This window comes from Myotis nattereri (assembly GCF_964212035.1).
Source record: "Myotis nattereri genome assembly, chromosome: 14".
Taxonomy (NCBI): Eukaryota; Metazoa; Chordata; class Mammalia; order Chiroptera; family Vespertilionidae; genus Myotis; species Myotis nattereri.
This window is the reverse complement of record NC_138089.1, coordinates 33,940,809-33,953,431: the sequence shown is the minus strand read 5'-3', so window position 1 is coordinate 33,953,431 and position 12,623 is coordinate 33,940,809.

Sequence of the window (12,623 nt, the reverse complement as noted above, 5' to 3'; positions counted from 1 at the left end):
GAGTCTATTTTGAAAAAGTGGCATTAGAAGTGGGGGGCGACGCGGGGCAGGCGGGCCGCGGGATACACAGCGCGGGGGAGGGGTGCGTGATTCATGCAGGAGTTGAGTGAGCCATTCAGTCAGCAGTCTCATGTGCAGTGGTTAGTGCTAGTCATGTCCGCAAATCACGCACGGGTGACGAAAAGTACCTACTCGAAGCATAAAGTCACCTGTGTTTTTCCAACCAGCTGCAAATCCTACAGGTATTTTTGTCATCAATTTAACAATTGTAATTATTTTGTGTTGGTGGCTTTATTATTATAAAATGAGGACGTTTTTAGCAAAGGCCAGCTTAGGAGTACCCTAATTAAGTCAATAACAATGTACCTACCTATATAGTTTAAGTTTAAAAAATTTGGCTCTCAAAAGAAATTTCAATCGTTGTACTGTTGATATTTGGCACTGTTGACTAATGAGTTTGCCGACCCCTGGCCTATAGTGTTCATTCATTTCCTAAATTGCTTAGGTCAGCATCTTTTCTCCCACACCCTTCCCTAGTGTAGCATTGCCAATCTATTTCCTTCAGGCTCTGCCCCCTGTTAACTTTGTGGCTTTATTCTCCATTAGGTGAGATAGGAAGGCTGAAGGGAAATTCCTTCCCCAGCCCTGCCTTCCCTGACTAGGACAAGATATCAGTATTGTGCTCCAGCAAAGCCCTTTCTCCAGGAGAGTGGGCCTTTGCTAAAGAGAAGACTCTGGGCCTGGTTCACAGGGATAACTCTTTCTCTCCCCGTCAGAGCCAAAGGAGATCTTTCTAGAATCTTCACTGTGACATATGTTGGGATTATTGTAGTGAAAACCTATAAAAATGTGAATTACTATCTAAGACTATGGCCCAATGGGGTCTGTCACTGTAATACTAGTACATACTCAGCCTTCTGCAATTCACCCAAATTTCCATTTAAATGTTCCCACTAGTTTATAGCTAAGACAAAAATTGATGCTGCCAGTGTGAGGATTCATTTCTTTCTGAAACCTCTCCCTGTGGTTTCCTCTCTGATAAGCAAATCTTGGTGTGTGGGTGTGTGTGTGTGTGTGTGTGTGTGTGTGTGTGTGTGTGTGTATTCCAAGTTTAAACATCAGGGTTGAAACTAGAAATTCCCTCTCTTTTCATCAAGATACTACCTTTCCTCATCCCCTCCCCTTAGCAGTCTCCCAACTTTCAGGCCCCACCTCATCCAGCTGCCTGTCAAACTTTATCAGACCAGCCTGCCGGGCCTTCTCCCTCCTCTCAACCCTGATTTTATAATTTACTTGTTGGAAATTTACTCATGAGCTGGCTTGGACCTCTCATGTCTTAAGCTATTAATTATTATTAAGCTATCATAATGATGCTATTGTTTTTCTCACATATTTATGTAACCTGAGTGTCCCAAGTGGACCATGGTCTGCCAAATCAATAACCCCAATTCACCACATGAAAGGCCACCTCCAACCTTCCTCTTCCCTATGTTTCTTTGGAAGGCCTTGCAGGTAGGGAAATAGGTGTCTCATGTATAGTTCTGGCTGATGTCTCATCCACTGTAGTCCATCCTTCTTAGCCCACTGATGCTCTGGCCAAGCGTGCCTGCCACAATGTGCTCACTGTCCACTTAGACCTCCCTTCTTGATTGCCAAGGCGTAAGCAGATCTACCTGTGGAACCTCGTCACTGGCCTCATCATATCCTGGGCTTACACTTTCCAAATAGAGAAAACCCTTGTTCTTCTTGAGTCCTAAGCACTGGTTTTGGGGGTGAGGATTGGCATGGCAAGAGGGATACCTACTTGGACCCCTAAATTCAGTTTTCCTTTTTTCCCTTCTCTATAGAGATTTTTCCTATTAATCTATAATCTACAATAGATAAGCAAGCAACTTAAAAAGTATGCGTCATTTTCCCATTTTTAAATATACATATTTCTTCAATAGTGCTGTGCTGATCAGAAAATATTTTTTCTCTCATGCTGCACATTTCTGATGCCAATTTTCTTTTTTCCATGAACTTAAGTTGGTCAACTGTGGTGCTAGATTAGGAGATGCAAATATCCATACTCCAGTTAAATGTGTGGTCAAGTCATACTATTTACGTCTCCAGTGGCCTTCTTTTTAACATTAGTTTCATTTGCAAACTGAAAACACCCGAGTTTTGGGGAACAAATGTGTATACCTGACACTCATCTAAGGAGCTGGGTTGCCTCTTCTTTTTTTATGGGCCTGTTTCACTTCCCTTACTTTGGTAAAATTACTGATCAACAAGCTCATTATGTATACTTATGTGTTTGTCTCCTCATGTTTAGGTTACACTTCATTCATATCACTTACAACATTATTTAATTCTGTGATGAGAAAATAACACGGTTTTCAGTTTTGCCGCCCAGTCCTCCCCTCCCCATGGCATCACCGAGAGTGGATTGGGATGAGTTCAAATATAGCCTCACATATACCTGAACAATTTGCCTCCTGCCATGCTCAGGCTCTGCTGCTGGGCCCAACACCTGTGCTGGTCACTCTCCTTGCTCAGGGGCTTGTCGTCCACACCTGGCATCCACTGGGGCCCAGAAAGGCATGTGTGCACATGACTAAATCATACTGTGGGCAAGATTCAAGTTCTGAGCTTTTTGTATCACATGCAAATCAGAGGAGAGGCCTTGATTGGAAAAATTCTCCTAACCCAATGGGTTGGCACAGTTGAGTCTCAGCAATGATTCTGCTGGGATTTCACCAGTTTTGTGTTTTTTGTTTTTGGTTCATAGTAAATTCTGAGCTTCTTGAACACTGAGAATGGATCTCTTTTCTCAATAAATCCTCATTATCTAACTCAGGCTTGGCATCCACACATAAGTTATTTGAATCAATTTCATCCCATTTACATGGACTTCATTTGATTGTGTGGCATGATGAAATAAAACTTCATTAGGCCCTCCCCACCCCACATCCAAGAATTAGGGAGAAGCAAATTTGGGTTCTACACTGTTTCTTGTCGAGTTAATGAATAATTCTTCATGACAAATTTAGGTAAGGAAGGGATAGACATTATCAAAATAATAAGGACAGGGTATTAATTGGCAAAAAGTAGAACCAAATTTGGGTTAATATGCAGAATATTAATTTCTTTTATAGCTTCAAGAAGGGAAGGGAGAGGTTTCAGAAAGAAGTGAATCCTCACACTGGCAGCATCTATTTTGTCTTAGCTATAGGGGTGGAAGGTGCAGGAAGAAACCAGTCCCAGACCAGGCATTCAATCCTTTTCTCCCTGTTCTTCCCACCAGGGGAACAGGAGCACTAAGACTGAGCTCACTCCACACCCAGGGTGTCACCTTATTTGGGTGACACTAGAAAGGGTCAGTGAGAAGGAGGAAGAGGAGGAGGGGCTAGGGTTGAACCTTGGGGAGAATAGGAAAGGAATGAGACCCAAAAGGAGAAGAATAAGAGAAGGAACAGGGGAAAAGAAGGAATAAGGGGGCAAAAGGTGAGGTCACAAGGGACATTTACACACAGAATTCTGACCCCACCACCACCTCCCCTGGAGGCCCGAGTAGCATTAGAGCCAGTCAAGATGGTATAGGTGACTAGGCTGCTCAGAACTTATTATAATTCTCAGAAAACGCTCACCCATAATGATATTAAAGACAGATTTTTCTACTGAAAAAAAATAAAAAGTAAAGGCTATATTTCTGAGGCAAGTAGACTTAATAAGCCAAGAGTAAAGAAATATATGAGTTAAGAGTCTAAATGTACATATTGAGTGACCTCAAATCAGAAATGGGATGGCTGGCGGAATCCTTGGGTCTAATTGAACAGAACTGAAAGAGCTTAGAAAAGATTTAGTAAAGCTGCCTTTGAAAAAAGCATCAAACAACAACCAATCAAAGTTCTAGGAAGATTTTTTTTAAGATGCTCAGAATAGAGATAAAAAGAACTTAAGGATGATCTTAAGCAAACATGACGATAATGAGGAAGAGTCTAAGCCAGAACCGAGGGAGGCAGGAGGCAGGCTGTCTTGGAGGAAATGATTACAACTTATAGATCAGGCACAAAACAGTGAGATGAGACATCAGATGGCTCAGTCGGCTAAGGTGGAGCAAAAAATTCAGGTCCAAATTAGACAAAATTAAAGGTCTGTCCATGTAGAGGTTGTCTTAAACTGCCTGTATTAAAATGCAGATGGAGTGGGATTTTGATGGTTCTATCTGTGTTGGAGAGGTCAGGAACTGGGACCCTGGTTCTACTTCCAGTTCTGCTGTGACCTTGGGAGGTCATGTGCCATAGAAGGTTGAGAGAAACTGGAGTCTGCAAGTGCTGGGCTCAAATATGACTCCACTGCTTATTAGCATTATAACTCGGACATGGGCTTTATTTTTCAGAGCCCTGGTTTCCTCTTTGGAGAAATCTCATAAAGTTCTTGGAGCACTATATTAAATATAAGCACATGTTTTCTAGCACATGCAGTAACGATAAGCATGAATTCTTCCCATCTCTGATTTCTGCATTAAAAAATGAGAGAAGGCTCATTTCTAAGTTCCCACTCAGCTATAAACTTCCCTGACTCCATAAGAGAAGACTATGAAATAGACTTGTTAAATGAGGACATAATATCTACAGCAAGACATTTAACCTCCATGAGCCTATTTCCTTCACTATACAAGTGAAATTAATAATGATAATAATAACAATATCAACCTGTGAGAATTGTTGTGAGGATTAAATGGTTAATGTATGTATAGATGCTGGGTATACAGTAAGTCTCGATAAACATTAGTAAGGATGAAAAGTAGGATGATGAAGCAGCAGCAGAAAAAACAGCTCTTGGGAAGGTCTACACGAGTCGTCATATCACCAGATCCTATGACATTAGAAGTCCTCATTTGTATAAGCTTTTCAACAATATTTGACATTCTTGATGCTCCCTCCTTCTTGAAACAACCTCTTCCTTCTAATTTCATCACAGAACACTCTTCAAATTAACCTTCTACCTCTCTGGCTGCTGCTTCTCCATCTCCTTTGCCAATTCCTCGTCTTCTATCCAAGCTCTAAATGTTGGAGTCCCTTAGAGCCTGGCTCTACTCTTCCCCATCTTTCTCCTTGCCCCACCCACCTGTCTCTGAGGATCCTTTCCATTCCCATGACTTTACTCACAACCTCTAATCAACACAGATTTCCCCTTAGAGTTGAAATCTCATAAATTCAATTGCATGCCTGGCATCTTTGCTTAGAAATATCTCAGAAATCTCAAAATCCCCATGCCCAACAATGAACTCTAAACTTCCTTCTCCAAACTCAATCCTCCCATAATGATCTCCATCTAAAGTTCTTGTTTAAGCTATAATCCTTTGTAGCTTCACCATCAGGGTCCTGCTCATCAATTCATACACAAGCCCTGTTGGCTCTACCTCCAAAACCCACCTCCATCTCACCTAATTATCTTCAACTCTACAGTTACCTCCTGCCTCTGAGCTAGACTACTGCTATAACTTCCTGACTACTTTCTGACTTCCCTTCTGACTCCCATCAGGCAACTCTCCATTTGGTTCTGTAAAATCTTTAAATGCTTTCCAATTATTCTGAGAGCATAGCCCTAATTTTTTATGGCACAAAGTTCTGCATTACCTACATATACCTATATTCCCATAACTCTCCTTCCCATGCTTTACTTCCTTCCCCAAGGTTCTAGTCTCAGTCAACCTTCCTTACCATTCCCTCTCACAGTTGCCTGTTCTTTCCCTTCTCAGAACTTACCACAATTCTTAATTATGCTGGTGACAACTAACTCTTCTGTATCCACTGTACTGTTAGCTAGACATGAGCTGGGACAACTGTAGTGTTTACCATTGTATCCCCAGTTCTTGTCATAGAAAGTATCATAGTAGATGTTCAAAAATAAATGCAAGGATAAATAAACAGTAGTTACACTGGCCCTTGAAGGAGAACAAAGGACACAGGGCTAAGAATAACTTGGGTAGGCCTTTGGACAAAAGAGCTGGGCAAGGCAACCACGGAGCAATGAGAGATGAGAGTACTAAACGAGGAATTCCAAAGCGACAGGAAGCTGTGGGACAGACAAGACCACAACTTAGTTGCCAGCCAGAAGGTGGGTACACCAGGCGGCTAGAAAGGTGGGAGAGACTCGTCAGAAAGGTAAGAAGCCAGGCCTCTCTCTGCAGGGACTAGGTGATCCTGCCCTAAGCCAATACCCAGTATGAAATCATGGCTTAGGTAACCTGGTTAGGAAAGAACCTGGTTAGGGAAAGACTTCCAGATTATGGTGAAGGCCTTCCTTCCCTGGTGTTGGCCAAGTGATGGGGCAACAGAGATGCCATGGCCTAGATCCTAAGCTCACCTTCAGGTTTTTTCTACTTGACTTGCTCCCCAGAGATCTGGACAGCACCCAGGTGTTCCGGGCTTCTCTCTTTCTCTCTGGGAAGATGATCATGGAGATCCTTATAGCCATTAATGGCTTTCCTAGACCTTAAAAACAGATGGATACTGTGTTCCAAGTCCTTACTGCCCTTGCCTTGTTCACAACTTCCTGTCTAAATCTATGTCAGACTTTACCCTACCCAGCGACCATGGCAGCCCAATCGCCATTTTCTCTACATGCTCTGTTCCTCCCAGACTCCAGTCCTTTGCAGGAGCTATTCCACTTCCTAATGTTATCCTTTTGTCAACATTTTCCTAATAAAGCCCATGTAACCTCAAAGCCTAGGTCAAATCCTAACTTCTCCCCAAAGCCCTCCTAGACCCCTCTCACTGAATCTGTTTGTCCCTCTGTTGCAATGTATGCTCACATCTTATGTAGATGAATAATAATTACGATTGTCAGTCTCCCCCTCAAAACTGAGAGTTGCTGAAAGGACAGGAGCCCTACCTGGCGTGTCCTGTTCCCCCACAGCATCTAACCCAGAGCCCTTCCCAAACAAGGCCTCTGCTGGGTGTTTGGTAAAGAAATGTGTAGTAGGGTTCTAGGGCTGCTATAACAAAGTACTATAAACAGGGTAGCTCAAAACAATAGGAATGTATTGTCTCAGTGCTGGAGGCTGGAAGTTGAAATTCAAGGTGTCGGCAGGGCATGCTCCCTCTGGAGCCGGTGGGAGAATCCTTCCTCGCCTCTTCCTTCTGTGGCTGGAGACCCTTGGTATTCTCAGCTTTCAGCTGCAGCCCTCCAATCTCTGCCTCCCTCATCACATGGCACTCTCCCCTGGTGTGTCTGTGTCTCTTTGTGTAAGGACACCAGTCATATTGGATTAAGGTTCAACCTAATTGAGTATGTCTTCATTTAAAATTACATCTGCAATGACTCTATTTCCAAAAAGGTCATTCTGAGACAATACAGGGTAGGGCATCAACATATGTGGTTTGGGGGGTGCTTTGCGGGGCGGGGGGGGGGGGGCGGGCACAATTCAACCTATAACAAGATGTGTGTGGAAATGCATTGTGTCCCTGAAGACTAAATGAGAGATACAGATATCCAAATCCAGAAAACATCTACATAAACCCAGGCACAGCCAGGGACGGGGGGGGAACAAGGCAGAGTCCACTAGTGGGGACTGTGGAGAGAGAACCAATGGGTAAAGGAATAGGGAGGGGAGGACGAAGGGAGAGGACTAGATGAGCACACCTCTAGAAGCGTATCGGAGGGCGTTTTCCTTCACTTCTTCCCAATAAAGGAAGGATGAGAGCATGGAAGTGACCATGTTAGCAGGACACAGGAAAAGCGCAAGGAGCCTCGGGCTTCCTGTGGCAAGTGAGGGTGACCACAGGCCCCATCCCTGACTTCCTTCCTTCACAGCTGCCTCCTCCCCTTCTTCCAAGGCTCCAACTGCTGCAGCTTCATTCTCCTAATAGAGAACTTAATGAGACCTTCAGTAAATGGATCCCAGATTCTCTCTCTACCCCCAAGTAATTATAAAGCTCAGCAATTTTTTTCCCGTAACTTGCTGCTGATTTTCTAATTACTCTTGCTCCAAATAGGACAGTTAGCATTAAAATGAAACCATGCTGAGGTTGTGGGTTCACTCACATCTGCTTTGCTTATTTCCTTAATTTGACAGCATGGCTTTATGGACAGAGAACAGGAGGCGATTCCCACATTCTATAATGTGAGGCTTGCACCCCAAAAACACAGGAAACCCTCAACTGGCATTTAGGTAAAATTCTCCCGTAGGAAAAAGTCGTCAAGCCATACCCACCAGATGGAGTTTAATGACTCTTGGAATAGAGCAGCCTTCTCTCTGGAAGGGTACCAGAGAGGGCGTTTTCCTTCACTTCTTCCCAATAAAGGAAGGATCATGGCCCCAGCAACTTGAAATGAATTTCTGAACATCAAGGAAATTTATTTTATATAAGGGCATATAGTAATTCAAGGGCATATAGTAAACTTGGGGTGTACTGGGTAGTGGGGGAGGACAGGAAAGTTTAGGTCAAAAGAATAAGTAGGCAGCAGCAACTAAGTAGAGACGGTTAGAAAATACTTAGGTCAGTGCAGAAAATGTTGGCATCTCTGCGTGGGCATGTCTGGAGAAGGCTTGCAGAGAAGCTCTTGCCTTCAAGCCAAACTGACCCAAAGTTACATCAGGCTGATTAATAGGTATTTTCCTATTGCAAAATTGCATGACCTCATTTGGGGTAGCAAGAGGAGCTTTCCAAGGAGATGTGATTAAAGGAGCCAGTGACATTTAATCAGAAGGAATCCTCACTGTAAAGTCCTCCATCCATATATCTAATTGAAAAACGCCCCGTGGCAAGCCAATCTCATCGCTCCTTGCCTTCATCGAAGTGGAAGCTTGGAGGGATGACTGCTCACCTGGATGCTGAGCCAACGCTTGCAGGCACCTTTTCCCTCCCTGCCTGCCTCCTCACATTCTCATTTGTCCTCCATCAACACCACAGGAGTCCGTGAGGAAACAGGAAGAGTCTCGAGACTCCCATAGCAAAGGGAGGACAACCTTAGATTCTATTTCCTGGCCTATAGTCATAGGTTCTTGTTTTTTTCCCCCTCCATGTCCTTCTTTGAAGGTAAAAGCGAGTGTTTGGATTAAGGATTCTACAGGTGAAAGGAAATGAATGTGAACTTGATACTTGAGCAGACATGGGTTAAAATCCCAGCAGTACCACTCATGAGCCACGTGTCCTTTGTTCTTGCTCTCAGCCTCACCACCCTGCCCTATGAACCGGAACCAGCAGCATTCTTCTTCCGGGTTACTGTGAGAACCCAAGGAGTTTGCTGACATATAACTGGTCTCTAGTAAACATCAATCCTCTTCTCCTGATCATTAAGTCAATACGTATTTCTTCAGAACCTCAGTTGGGAAAGGGAGTTAGGGGATATGGTTGCTGTCCCGCTACTGTGTGGGGCTCCATGTTTGTGCAATGGCACCGTGGTGCCCTGCAATTTTCTATTTCTTTCTTGCCACTCTCAGTTCTTAAAGGCAATGCAGGACTGAGCTAGTATGGCTCCAGGGCTCAGTTCATCTTGTTTCCACACCATCTGGCCTATGACCCACTATTAGTCCTTTTATGCCTCCTGTCTAAAGAAATGTCTCGTGTTTTGCCTACGGAAGATGGTTCCCTAATGAATGTCAAATAACAATAAAGCTTAAGTGTTTTCATCAGACACTTGAGCAGGCATCTGTCCTCCCAGCAGCAAAATATGCTGGGGCTCTGGAAACAGCTATGAATTTGAAACTGGGTTTCATCCACTCAAAGGAGAGCTGTGAATAATTTCAGCCACTGGCTCAGTTAGAGGCAAAGCCCTCGTGAGGTTACAACTAAGCTGTGGTGGCTCTTGACATTAGCCTACCCCATGGAATGAGAAGGAGGAGTGTGCTAGGAAGGGGAAGGATGAGAAGGCCCCTGGAGCCCGCAGCACTAGCCAGGTAGGGAGAGTAGGGCAGACTCCAGGGGCCACAACTCTGCCCCCAACTTTGCGGCAGTCTTAGCCCAGGGCTCTGGGATGCCCACCCTGTGGACATCACCCCCTCCAGAGCTACATGCATACAGAAGCCCTGGTTAGCCCTGAGCAGGTGCTGACTGGTGAAGAGAGCCTTCAAGTCACACACAGAAAAAGAGCTGCTCAAGTAGCAGCTCTCTCTCTCCATGAGTTCAGATGATCAGGAGCAGAAGGATGACACCCAAAGGCCCTGACACAAGAGCTCATGAAGCCGTCCTCAAGTTTGGGTTACCACAGAAAATGGAATGGGAGGTGGGGTAGATTTGGAACCCGATGTTTCAAATAATGATATAGACACTGGTCCAATGTGTTGATTGGGAAAAACTGTTTAACTACTTAATCTCAGTTTCCTAGTATGGGAAGTTCTATGTGGGGATAAAACTAGACGTAGAGGGTAACAATATTTTCCTTTTCTAATCCTCCCAGAAAAAACTCTGGAAGAAAAATATCAAGTCCCATTCTATGTTTACCTCTATCCTTACATATAAGTCCTCAGAATATAGCTGGTGTTGAATATACAATATCCAGAAAACCATACCCAGAGGCCAGGGAACTGAATGGTCTCCATTCTTTAAAGGGGAAGAAACAAAGCCTGAGGAACTTGTTGATTATCCCTAGTAAGAATGACCAAGATAGAGGTCATTGGTGGCTCATCGGAAAAGCCAAAATCAAGCAAAGTTCAATAAACAATTTTGTTTTGATAAAACCAAAGTACATTATTTTCTTCAAGAACTCTGAAGAAGGCTCTGTAGTAAATACTGAGAAATGATAGCTGGCTAACAGCAGCTGGTGAAACCATCCAAAAGCTGGATCTGTTTCACCACGAGGACGTCCCCATGGATCCTGCCACGGCATCTTCAGTCACGTTTGATGTTGATTTTCACCAAATGACTCCTATGAAGCAAGAGTAGGCATACTTATCCCATCTGTGGATGACACAAAGCTAGCAGGCTCTATCTGAATATTGGATTATGTGGAATTTAAGAGTCAAAAATATCTCTGTAGACTTAAATGATGAACTCAAAGAAACAAACGCAAATAAATCTGATTAATATATTTGTCAGATTCTTTACTTCAGTTCAGAATGGAAGCTGGAGGTGAAGCCCTCCAACTAAGTGCTATGGTGTTCTTAGTTTAAGCCCCAGATAAAAAGCAGGAAGTATAAAGGGAGGCGGAAGAAAACTCTTCCAAATCCACATAATCCAGTCCACCTGTAGAAGGCAGGTGCCAGATCCAGGGGTCAGCGAAGGTGGTTTGTAGGAATTGATAGCTTCAGATGCCTAGGGAGCTGCCTGGACTTCCTCTGGGTATTCAAAAGCCTTATCTAGCCCTCTGTGTTTTGCGTGAAGAGCAGATTCTGCTGTCTGTTGAGAACCAGGCAACCACCTCAGCAAACTCAAGCTAATGCTGGGGCCTGATGAGCCAAAGACAAGGCCAGCTGGAGTCCTGGCCTCATAAGAGAGCTGCCTTCTTTGTGGGAAAAGTTTTACACTTACTCTCTTACGTGACCCATTTACTCCACTTCTGCTGGCAGGAGGAAACAAAGTTCCCTTAGTGAGCATCTAGCATAGGAATTGCCGGTGAGGGCCTCTTCCCTGTGTTTGTCCCCATCAGAGCCACTTCTCATGCTTAACCTTCTCCCTTTGGAAGCCACACTGGCAAAATAGCTAATGCACATCCATTCTATTTTACTATGTTTCCTACTTTCTGTTACTTTATTTATTTTTTAAAAATTTGTTTTCCAAACCTTTATTGTTGAAAGTATTACATATGTCCCCTTTTTCCCCAGTTGATCCCTTCTAGCCCACCCCCAACCCAGGCCTTCACAGCACTATTGTCTGTGTCCATAGGTTATGCATATATGCATACAAGTTCTTTAGTTGATCTCTTTCCAACCCTCCACCCCCGACCCCCACCTTCCCTCTGAGATTCAACAGTCTGTTCCATGCTTCTATGTCTCTGGGTCTATTTGGTTCATCAGATTATTTAAGGCATGGAGTTTATTAGACAGTTACTGATCATTCTTTAGCTGATTGAGCCTTTTCCTCAACTAAACACATGATATGCAATTATATGGAACTGGACACGTTTGAAGCTAGTGGTTTCTCACTTCCTTCCTAAAAAATGTTGAGGCACCAGAAGCAGAGGGACCTCCCATTTCCCTGATAACATTCCCATTTGTAGGAAAGGCTTATTGGCCACATAGCCTTTTCCCCCAGGGCTCCATGTGAGAACATGAAGAACTAAGAAACTCATGATGTAGGCTCCAAAGCAGGGATAGCTTTAAAATGTTTCCTCCTCCTGATTTTGACTCCAAATCAGAACAGCACGGGTGATTTTTAAGGTTATCAGGGGAGTATCTGAGAATAATGCATTTCTTTCTGTGGCAATAAAACCATTTTCAAGAAATTCTACCAGCGTTTGAGAGTCAAGACCATGTTTGTCCCCCAAACCTTGTCTCATGGTGCTTTTGCTTACCTGGCTTGAGGAGTATTTATCTTTGGAGAATCTTCAAGTAATGGTAAATATTAGAATTTTGAAGCACAATTTACAATAGCTAAGATCTAGAAACAGCCCAAGTGCCCATCAGTAGATGAGTAGATAAAAAAGCTGTGGTACATTTATACCATGGAACACTATGCAGCAGTGAAAGGGAAGAA